Below are 12,839 nucleotides of genomic sequence, written 5' to 3'. Positions count from 1 at the left end.
AAGGGATGGAAAAACTGCCCAAACATTTAATAAACTACAATTTCTGGGCCAGAAACCACTCCTCTTGTGGTAGATACGTTACCTATTGCTTACCACTCCCACTGATAAGCTTGAAGGCTTCCCTCCAACACAGAAAGGTTGGGGGACTCAGAAGCTTACAAACAGTCCTGGATACAGCAAATCTGTATCAGGGCTAGACTAGTTACAGGAAAGGTGGGAAACAAGAGCAAATGCGAGCTTTTAAACCAGAAAGTTGAAAGGGATGGAAAAACTGCCCACACGGCCAATAAACTACAATTTCTGGGCCAGAAACTATCATCTTGTGGTAGATAGGCTACCTAGTGCTTACCACTCCCACTGATAAGCTACAAGGCTTCCTTCCAACACAGAAAGGCCTTGGGGGGAGCTCAGAAGCTTACAAATAGTCCTGGATACAGCAAATCTGTATCTGGACTAGACTAGTTACAGGAAAGGTGGGAAACAAGCTTAGAACTTTTTTTTTGTTACAGAAAAGCAGCTATTTTTTTTTTTATTGGAAGCATTGCAGTTATTGAAATGAAATACATCCACATGCAAAACCTCTTAATACTGGAATATATTGTATACACATATATTCTACAATATATTTTTGTTTACAAATGACCCTTGAAGTTAATTAAACATTGACAACAGTGAATGGAAAGCCATGGTAAAGAAATGCGACTGTTCATGTTTTAAGTATCTGAAGTATCTAGAATGAGTCAGAGTAAGTCAAGGAGAAATGTGTCATACACAATGCCTCCTAAATATAGGGTAGGTGAAGGTACATGTGATATTGAGGAGGGTTTTTCATGTGAGCTAGATGTTAACTTGTTGCAGTAACATGACCTACTTGATGCAGGTTATGCTACAAACACTGATCTTACATTGCTGCAGGACCTAGACCTCGATTTCATGTGAGCTAGATGTTAACTTGTTGCAGTAACATGACCTACTTGATGCAGGTTATCCTACGGACACTGATCTTACATTGCTGCAGGACCTAGACCTCGATTTCATGTGAGCTAGATGTTAACTTGTTGCAGTAACATGACCTACTTGATGCAGGTTATCCTACAGACACTGATCTTACATTGCTGCAGGACCTAGACCTCGATTTCAATCATTTCATGTGAGCTAGATGTTAACTTGTTGCAGTAACATGATCTACTTGATGCAGATTATCTTACAGGCACTGATCCTACATTGCTGCAGGACCTAGACCTCAATTTCATGTGAGCTAGATGTTAACTTGTTGCAGTAAGATGACCTACCCGATGCAGGTTATGCTACAGACACTAATCTTACATTACTGCAGGACCTAGACCTCATATGAGAGCTTCTTCTATGTACAGCTGAACTCTGATGTGGCCTGCATGAATTCTGTTGTTTTTGTCCCCCCCTACAAATTCCAGAACCATCTTGTGAAAAACTTGTACTGCAACTTGATATGCTCCCACATGTCCAGACAGTACCCTGTCCTCTTCCAGCTGTGACTCTTATCTGAGTCTAGCAAGTCCTTACTAGTCTACAAATAAAGGCAGATGATGCTTGGTGTGCCACCATACTGCAGCTCAATGTGATCATTGCATTATGTCTACTCTCTACCATTTCCATGTAGTGCTCGAAAACCTCACTTACACTCTGCCATACACTGACCATTTCTAGCTGACTTTCTGTGACAGTGCACTGAGGATTATCAAGGTCATGGCTTATTGGCTGCTGGGCAGAAAATGATTTACATGTTTCCTGAAGTAGCTGTGACATATTTCAGTGCTTTGCACCCCTTTGTAAAGGTGTCATAGTGGATACTGTTACCTCTGAATTTCTGCCATCATCCAGAAGGTGTTCCTGTGGGTCTGGAGAATCTGGTGTTGAGGTCCATGTGCTTTCTCCCCCTACAGTTTGTATTTTAACCTTGTACTTGACTTTGCGGACCAGTGTCACTTTCTGCAGAGTTAATTACATGTTGCGGAGTTTGGGGTCCTTACATTAAACTCAGCAACTGTATGCCACTTTCCTCAGACTATATAACCATAGTATCATTATTATGTATCTTTCCTCAGGCTATATAACTACAGTATCATTATTATGTCACTTTCCTCAGAATATATAACTACAGTATCATTATAATGTAACTTTTCTCAGGCTATATAACTAGAGTATCATTATTATGTCACTTTCCTCAGGCTATATAACTAGAGTATCATTATTATGTCACTTTCCTCAGGCTATATAACTACAGTATCATTATTATGTCACTTTCCTCAGGCTATATAACTACAGTATCATTATTATGTCACTTTCCTCAGACTATATAACTACAGTATCATTATTATGTCACTTTCCTCAGGCTATATAACTACAGTATCATTATAATGTCACTTTCCTCAGGCTATATAACTACAGTATCATTATTTTGTCACTTTCCTCAGGCAATATAACTACAATATCATTATTATAGGTTCATAGGTTCATACTAGGCTATCTGCCCTAGGGCATTTATAAGCCTAGCCAGAGTGTGTTTGGCTTTCGCCACCCATTTTAAATTAATTTTGCTATGCCCTTTTTCGAGGTTAGTATACTGTGCCTCTGTCTAACAGTGACACAGAAGTGACACCCGGGGTAAACCTTCGATCTCCCATACACTCATCAAGATTCCTCTTGAAGAGAGTCAATGAGGGACTCTGCCTAACCTGAACTGGAATTTTATTCCAGAATGAAGGGAGCCTCTGGGTTATGAATCTGTCCCTCCAGCATGTCCTATTTATTTCAGTGCTGAGGTTCAAGTCTCTCGAGCGCGTAGCTTGATGGGATTTGGATTTTCTGAGGTGCAGCATGTCCATTAATTCCGGGTTGGACATGGCTTTATATGTCAGGCACAGATCGCCTCTGAACAGGCGGTATGTCACAGAGTAGAGCTGGAGTTTCTTTAAGTGGGTAGCATATGGCATCTGTTTGAGCCCTTTGATCCTCTTGGTGAGGTACTTTTGGGGTCTTTCCAGTTGCTGCAGATGTCTGGTAAGGTACATCCCAAAAGGGGCATTGTACTCAATTATGGGCCTGATGAGGGATGAGTAAAGAGGCATGATGACCTCCCCTGATCTAGATGTGAATCCCTTCATGATTAGGTGGGCTATATAAAATGTTTTTCTAACCACTTTGGCCATGTGGTTGTCAAATGAGAGATTGCTATCAACTTGGGTCCCCAAGTCCCTAATTACTTCTGTACTTAATGGATTACCACCTATGTGGTAATTTGTGGGCACTTTTTTTTGCCGAAGGGGATGACTATACACTTTTTGGCATTTAGCGTGAGGCCATGGCTCTGGCACCAGTTGTCTGTTTCTATGAGGCCCTTTTGGAGGATGCTTGTGTCGGCTGGAGAGTCGATTATGGCACCCAGTTTGCAGTCATCTGCGAACTTGGTCAGCCACAGTCCTTCCGTGTTGGCCTGTACATCCGAGAAATATATACCGAACAAGAGAGGTCCCAGGACTGAGCCTTGTGGGATGCCACTTGTAACTGGTTTGGAGTCTGACATGGCTGCAGCAATTCTAACTATGTGTGTTCTGTCCTTGAGCCAGTTTGCAACCCATCTAGTGACATAGGGCTTTATATTTAAGCTGGTGAGCTTATCTATAATGCCAGAGTGGGGTATTGTATCGAAGGCTTTTGTGAGGTCCAGGTAGGCTGTGTGGACCACCTTCCCCTCGTCAATGGCCTTGGTGACTGTTTCAAAGAAATCAACCAGGTTTAAGAGGCAGGATCTGCCCTTAACAAAGCCGAACTGGGTAGGATCCAGTGTCTGTAGGTCCCCAATATCTTTATTTATGAGGTCCATGATGATCCTTTCCATAGCTTTGCAGACCAAGCTAGTCAGGCTTATGGGGCGATAGTTTCCAGGATCCGTTGAGGCACCACCTTTGTGGAGAGGGACCACTGTTGCTGTATGCCACTCTTTGGGTACATATCCTGTAGTAAGGCTGAGACTGAACAGTAGTTTTATGTTTGGGTTTAGCTCTTCTTGGAGTTCATGTAGGATGCAGCCCGGGACACCGTCTGGTCCCATTGATGCTGTGTTTTTTGCTTTGGAGAGGGCAGCTCTTACCTGAGCATCTGAGATGTCAGGGAGGCAGCACTCTGCTGGGATAGATATTTGCCCTTTTGGTGGGGGGGGAGAAGTTTGCGCTGAACCTGTCAGCTAGGATGTTGGCAATGTCTGTGGGTTCGGTGTATTTTTTGTCATTTTGGACTAATTCTGAGCATATCTGGGAATTCCCACCCAGGTTCCTAACATAACTAAAGAAAGCCTTGTGATTATCCTTAGTGTCCTGTGCAATTTTTCTCTTGAAGCTGGCCTTAGACGATATTATGAGTGCCCATAGATTTTTGCTAATACTGATCAGAGATGCCTTCCCTTTTTGGGATTTTGCTCTATCATGTAGTAGCTTCCTCCTTCTATTGTATAGTTTGTTTATGGCTGGGGTCCACCAGACAGGATGTCTGCCTTTGGAGGATTGGGTCTTGGTTTTATTTGGGATTGCATGATCCATGCATTCCTGAAGGTGTTCATTGAATGCATTTATAAAGGATTCTGCGGTCTGGGCCGTATTTTTCACAGGCCTGGGGGCTTTGAAGGATTCCACCTCAGTTTTGAGGAGTGTGAAATTTGCTTTAGAGAAGTTTTTCACTGTGGTTTTCAGGGCAGGGGGTGGAGTCGGGATGTGAATATCCAGTGAGATTAGTTTATGGTCTGATCTTACCAGTGAGGGATATACTTCTGGTCTGGAGCATAGAGTCCCCATGTTGGTGATGATCAGGTCCAGTATGTTTTCCCCTCTTGTGGGAGTGGTAACAAGTTGTTCCATAGCATTTGAGTTTATAAATTTTAGGAACCTTTGGGCTAGGGTGTTGGAGCTAGAGTAATGCTCCCAGTCTATATTTGGGTAGTTGACGTCACCCATAATGGTGTTTGGAGAGACCTTCATATTTTCCAGTGTTCTCAGGAATGCCGAGTGGGGTTCCTGGGTTTGGGAGGGTGGTCTGTAGCAGGCTATAAACTGGAAGGCAGTTTTACCCACTGTTAGTTGCACATGGATAGTCTCTGATGCTTCGTGCTGTGCCACCAACCTGGAGGTGTGGGTATCTTTGACAAATATTGATACTCCCCCTCCTTTTGTGTTATGGTCCAAGTTTTGGGGCCGAAAAGCATGGTATGAGGTATAACCTGGTAGTGCTGGGGTGCTCTAGGGAGTCTTGAACCAGGTTTCTGTTACTGCACAGATATCGATGTTCACCATGCTAAGGAGAGTTTCGAATGCGTGCATCTTGAGGTTTAGACTTCTGGTGTTGAGTAGCATTACTCTTAGTTTCTTATCCCTTTTGATACCTATGGAGGTGGGTTTGTCTTTTGAGCCTTGCCTAAAAAAGGCACTATGGGGGTAGGAAGAGCCTTTGCCAATATCCGAAAGCCCAGGCTTGACAGGTGCAAGCCGTCCCTAGCGAAGCATCGTGGCTTGTCGAGCATGTCATCCCAGGCTGACAGGCACTGGATCCCCTTTGAATGACACCAATACTTAAGCCAATTGTTGAAATTGATCATCTTGTCTTCGTATTGTGGCATCATTCTTGGTGAGGGTAAATGCTACTCAAGGTCAGGGTCATACCGGCCTGGGCTACATGCTCAGAGAGCGCCTCTACGTCTCTTTTCATGTAGTCCAGGGAGGTACATCTCAGGTCATTCACACCATCATGGACAATGACTGAGTTATATTTGTACTTGCCTTGGAGTGACCTGAGTGCTTGTGTTATGTGGCAGATCCTAGCACCTGACAGGCAGCTCACCGTGACCTTCTCCTTGTTCAGCCTGGTGAGCGGGACGTCAGTGTGCCTGACGATAGAGTCACCTATTACAAGTGTATCAGGTGTGTTGTTTAGCCTTAAGGGCTGTGACTGTTCGGCACACTGGCTTTGTGAGCTATGTGTTGCACGTGTTTTGTTTTGGGGTAGCGGTTGCTTGGGTGTCTGCTTTGGAGGTCTCTGCTGCTTAGGCAGATTTTTATTTATAGCCTCCAAGTATGTTTTTGTGTGTTTATGTGTTTGGTTTGCTGTCATGGTAGGTCTATGTAAGACTGGAATTGTAGTGAGTGTGGTTTCCTTCTCCTCCTGACTGGTTTCGCCAATACTGAGTTGAGAGAGCTTAGCCTCCAGTATGGCTATATGGTTGCATCTCTCACATGTGTTGGAATTTGTTGGGAGGAGGAGAGGGTTGTCTGTGTACATGAGGCAGTTGTAACATTGCCTCAAGATTCCCAGATTCACCAGCTGGACTGGAGAGGAGATTGACAACTGACCTTTGGACATGCTAAAATAGTATTGGGAATTCCTTTATAATTGAAAAAAAGGGCCAATGGGGAACGAGGTACTCAAGGGGAGTTTGTGAGGGTGTAGTGCTTTTAATATTTTAGTACTGACTTATATAATTGCTTTAGTGAGCAAGTGCCAGGTAACTCAAATGCAATGTGTTACAGGTAACTTAAATGCAAAAATGACAAACTGTAACTTTCTTTCAAGTGAAACAAGGAAATAAGTACAGTAAGCAATGCAGATATCACTAGGGATCCTCAGAAGTGCTGAAAAGCCGCGTTTTAGGTGGAATTAGCGTTTCAGGGAAATAACAAGCAAACAAACAAGCAGCATACAAATAAAGCTAGATTCAGCAGGCCTGGATCTAGTCTATGCTACAGCAAACAAGGTGTACCAATTTCAGTAAGAAACAGTTCAAATATTCAGGCACTATAAGCCTTTAACCAGAAATTCCCAGCTCAGAAGGGCAGAGTCCAGCCTCTCCTCCCACAAGAGTGCAGACCACGAACCTTCTTAATGTAAAATAACTGGCCTGAAGCCCAAGTGCTTAAACCAGAACTAATACACTTTTAGAATAACAGACACTGAGCCCTCAATCAGCATTTCACAACTTAGAAGGATGTAAGCTACCTGTCCTGCCACCACAGTGCAGGCTACAAACCTTCCTAATGTAAAACAACCGGTCTGAAGCCCAAGTGCTTAATCCAAAAGACTTAGAATGATAGCTACACTTTAATCAAGTTACTACCAAGCAGTAATAAATACAATTGAACACTTTAAAGAATTCCTGGATTAGTGCTCAAGTTATACAAACAAAGCTAGATTCATAAGGCCTGGATCTAGTCTATGCTACAGCAAACAAGGTGTACCAATTTCAGTAAGAAGCAGTTCAAATATGCAGGCACTATAAGCCTTTAACCAGAAATTCCCAGCTCAGAAGGGCAGAGTCCAGCCTCTACTCCCACAAGAGTGCAGACCACAAACCCTTTTAATGTAAAATAACTGGCCTGAAGCCCAAGTGCTTAAACCAGAATTAATACACTTTTAGAATAACAGACACTGAGCCCTCAATCAGCAGTTATGTCACTTTCCCAAGGCTATATAACTGCAGTATCATTATTATGTCACTTTCCTCAGGCTATTTAATTACAGTATCATTACTATGTCACTTTCCTCAGGCTATATAACTACAATATCATTACTATGTTACTTTCCTCAGGCTATATAAATACAGTATCATTACTATATCACTTTCCTCAGGCTATATAACTACAGTATCATTACTATGTCACTTTCCTCAGGCTATATAACTACAGTATCATTACTATGTCACTTTCCTCAGGCTATATAACTACAGTATCATTATTATGTCACTTTCCTCAGGCTATATAACTACAATATCATTACTATGTCACTTTCCTCAGGCTATATAACTACAGTATCATTACTATATCACTTTCCTCAGGCTATATAACTACAGTATCATTATTATGTCACTTTGCTCAGGCTATATAACTACAGTATCATTACTATATCACTTTCCTCAGGCTATATAACTACAGTATCATTATTATGTCACTTTGCTCAGGCTATATAACTACAGTATCATTACTATATCACTTTGCTCAGGCTATATAACTACAGTATCATTACTATATCACTTTTCTCAGGCTATATAACTATAGTATCATTACTATGTCACTTTCCTCAGGCTATATAACTACAGTATCATTACTATGTCACTTTCCTCAGGCTATATAACTACAGTATCATTATTATGTCACTTTCCTCAGGCTATATAACTACAGTATCATTACTATATCACTTTCCTCAGGCTATATAACTACAGTATCATTACTATGTCACTTTCCTCAGGCTATATAACTACAGTATCATTACTATGTCACTTTCCTCAGGCTATATAACTACAGTATCATTATTATGTCACTTTCCTCAGGCTATATAACTACAATATCATTACTATGTCACTTTCCTCAGGCTATATAACTACAGTATCATTACTATATCACTTTCCTCAGGCTATATAACTACAGTATCATTATTGTGTCACTTTCCTCAGGCTATATAACTACAGTATCATTACTATATCACTTTCCTCAGGCTATATAACTACAGTATCATTATTATGTCACTTTCCTCAGGCTATATAACTACAGTATCATTATTATGTCACTTTCCTCAGGCTATATAACTACAGTAACATTACTATATCACTTTCCTCAGGCTATATAACTACAGTATCATTATTATGCACTTTCCTCAGGCTATATAACTACAGTATCATTACTATGTCACTTTCCTCAGGCTATATAACTACAGTATCATTACTATGTCACTTTCCTCAGGCTATATAACTACAGTATCATTATTATGTCACTTTCCTCAGGCTATATAACTACAGTATCATTACTATGTCACTTTCCTCAGGCTATATAACTACAGTATCATTATTATGTCACTTTCCTCAGGCTATATAACGACAGTATCATTATTATCATCATCCTCAGCCATTCTGCTGCTGCTATCTTTTAACTTTATTGATATAATGAAGCTACCCATTTCTGCTGCTGATCTGTAAAGAATTGATTACATTAGTACTCAGGCACTGGCATACACTACTGTATGCTGTATAATGAGGAGTGGAGTACACTTACCATGCATACTCTGTTTAATGTCATTATGCACTGAAGTGGAAAGTTCACCTGTTAATGGTAAAGGTCATGTGTTGCTGTCATTTCACTTGAGCAGTCATTTCTCTATGCAGACATGTTACTGTGTTGAAACCAGCCTTCCTGAGCAGATATCTGCTGATGCTGCAGACATGGGCAATAGGCAGTATACACAACCCTTCTGGTGATGCCTGTGCTATCCTCATCTGTTTTAAAGTCACCCCACCCAAATGCAGAGGTGGCATTCCTCATTGGGTGTTAAAGGAATAAGTGTTTGATGCCCTCAGTAGTGCACAACTGCATTATGCCTTGCCCTTTTTTATGGCACCTCCATTCATATCATTGGCCCTCTTCTTGCACTGTGTTAATATGTGGTTCCTTCCTCCAACAGCATTTATATCCATAATTACTTGGTTCCAAACCCTTGCCATCTCAGCTTATTTAGGTCCCCTTTTCCAACAAGGAATTTGTCATATGTCCTTAGGACTTCCAAAAAGATGCAGTTTATCTCATATCTAAAATTATTTTTAATGTGCCTGGATCCCAGCTGCTGCATCATTCATTTACCTAAAAGAACCTGCAGAAGTAATATACTGAAACTCAATCCAGTCATTATTCAAATGGCACAGCAATGAAAACATGCCTGCTTTCATAACAAATAAATCAAAGATCTCGAGTACAAAAACATTTATAGTGACACAACACCCATATTCATATACACATACTGCAAGTCCAACTTCCCCAGTTAAAAATTGTGGTGTATTAACCTGCATAGCATCATCCACAAATACATAATACTAATCAAAAGCACTTATCATCACAGTGCCATCTTATGCCATTGCTAACAGAGCTGAAATCCTTAGCCTGCCACTTTTGTGTATTTATAATTTCATGATATTTCATTCATATGTGCCAGTCACAAATCCCACGGTATAGCAACATGTATCCTGACAGGAAAATACATTGATGAAAATACAGCACATCAGATTTCATTCAATTAAAATTATGCATTAATATCCTGTATAGCATAATCTAAAAATGCAAATATATATATATATATAGCGCAAACACTTCTCTTTCACGTGGCCATCAGTAGATCTTCCTTACACTTTGCCAGTGCTACTGTCATGAATTCCCAGTTATAAATGTCACTCATGACATCAGTATTAACACAAATCAACTACATATGACATTCACATTAATGAAAACACAGATTTCCTAATAATAACTGTTCTATAAATTCAATATGTACTGCTCCCCAACAGTGCATAACTATAGTATTGTTTTTATCTTGCTAGATGAACTTTACACATTCCACAAACACTTGCTGCCTATGCCCTATTTTCAGGCTTGATTTAACCTGTCACACAATTTTCCGAATCCTTCTAAGCCGATGTGATTTCTGAAGCTGTCTACTATACAGTATACTACATCATATGACTGACATACTAGTGGAAGCAATAATTTAAAGAAAGAGGACAGGTATCTTAAAAATTCCCTTGTCTAAAGCAAAAATAAATGGCCTTGTGTGGTAGAAGTTTGTGATACAGGACATTAAAGTCTACAGATTTTACTCTGCCTCCGAACTTATATTTTCCATCATTATTGTCACTGCCTGTTAAATGTGTTTCTAAGTTATATCCCACATTCCTACTGAAGTGGGAAGAGTTATGTGTGATTTGGTATTTTTTTTTTATGTTTATTTTGTAAGTGTCAATCCAGAAGTAGTTCACACCCAAATATAATACAGTAATAGCAATGTGCTTTAAATAAACAGGGTGCCTAGAGAGGAGTTGTGGTATTGTATGAGGAAGTCGGGAGTGTCAGAAAAGTATGTAAGAGTGGTACAGGATATGTATGAGGGTAGTGTGACAGTGGTGAGGTCTGCGGTGGGAGTGACAGATGCATTTAAGGTGGATGTGGGCTTACATCAAGGATCAGCTCTGAGCCCTTTCTTATTTGCAATGGTGATGGACAGGCTGACAGACGAGATCAGACAGGAGTCCCTGTAGACTATGATGTTTGCAGATGACATTGTGATCTGTAGTCAGAGTAGGGAACAGGTGGAAGAGACCCTGGAGAGGTGGAGATATGCTCTAGAGAGGAGAGGAATGAAGGTCAGCAGGACTAAGACAGAATATGTGTGTGTGAATGAGAGGGAGGACAGAGGAATGGTGAGGATGCAAGGAATAGAGGTGGTGAAGGTAGATGAGTTTAAATACTTGGGATCAACAGTTCAAAGTAATGGTGAGTGTGGAAGAGAGGTGAAGAAGAGAGTACAGGCAGGGTATAGTGGGTGGAGAAGAGTGTCAGAAGTGATTTGTGACAGACGAGTACCAGTAAGAGTGAAAGGGAAGGTCTACAAGAGGGTAGTGAGACCAGCTATGTTATATGGGTTGGAGACAGTGGCATTGACAAAAAGGCAGGAGTCAGAGTTTGACGTGGCAGAGTTGAAGATGTTAAGATTTGCACTGGGTGTGACGAGGATGGACAGGAATAGGAGTAAGTATATTAGAGAGTCAGCCCAGGTTGGAAGGTTTGGAGACAAAGCCAGAGAGGCAAGATTACGTTGGTTTGGACATGTGCTGAGGAGGGATGCTGAGTATATTGGGAAAAGGATGCTAAGGATGAAGCTGCCAGGTAACAGGAAAAGAGGAAGGCCTAAGATAAGGTTTATGGATGTGGTGAGAGGACATGCAGGTGGTTGGTGTGACAGAGCAAGATGCAGAAGACAGGAAGAAATGGAAACAGATGATCCGCTGTGGTGACCCCTAATGGGAGCAGCCGAAAGAAGAAGAAGAAGAAGGAATTAATAAAGAAAGTACTGATGTATTATGAGTCAATTTATTGTCTGCATTTCTTGTTTGTATTTTCTACCCTTCCTCTCTCTTTCTCTTGCCATGATGAAGCCTGGTAAACCACTGAGACCGTGAGCTTCAGGATTTAGTTAAGGATGTGGTAGAGCAGGTAATAAAGAGACATTTTCAGCCAATCCAGGATGCTCTTCAGAGGATGCAAGGCTATCTGCACTGATCAATACCAACCATCATGCCACCATAGGCCTCTACCTCCTCAACATCAGGATCCTCCACTACAACACCATCAGGTAGTGGAAATGCTTGAAGTCTTGTGGACTGGGTGCACTCTTGTGAAGAACTCCTCTACACCTCCCACCTTCCCTCATATTCTCTTCTAAACCCTCTAAACTACTTCCTATCCAAACTGCTAATTAGGGTATTTATGTAAGGATAGCCCATTAGAAAACATAAAAAAAACTTTATATATTTAAAAGTTAATATAAATAGCTGTGCAGTGCACTGCTTGTATTAAATACTTCAGATGTGCTTTTTATACCAACGCTTGTCCAAATACCCAAATACGTCTGAAATTATATGAACATTTATGTTTTCACTACTTTGCAAATACTTAATGATTAGCTTCACCAACTTTATGCGTTTCACAAAAGTGGACATTTTTTTATAAAAAGCATTCATGGATGGTAGGTGATTAGTGTATTTCTGTATAGGAGTAGTGGTACTCTTCAGGAATATCTGCTATGAAGCACAATTAATATTGCCCTATATATCTATATCTGTGTCTATATCTATATCTATATCTGTTTATCTATATAGACAGATATTTGTGTTTGTGTTTTTATATATATATATATATATATATATATATATATTCGATTCTCGGCTGGAGTGCAGGGAGTGCCTTCTGTGTGGAGTCTGCATGTCCTCCCCGTGGTTGGGTGGGCGT

This window comes from Protopterus annectens, chromosome 7.part1 (assembly GCF_019279795.1).
Source record: "Protopterus annectens isolate FY-2018-M chromosome 7.part1, PAN1.0, whole genome shotgun sequence".
Taxonomy (NCBI): domain Eukaryota; kingdom Metazoa; phylum Chordata; order Ceratodontiformes; family Protopteridae; genus Protopterus; species Protopterus annectens.
Note: the sequence above shows the minus strand (reverse complement) of the source record.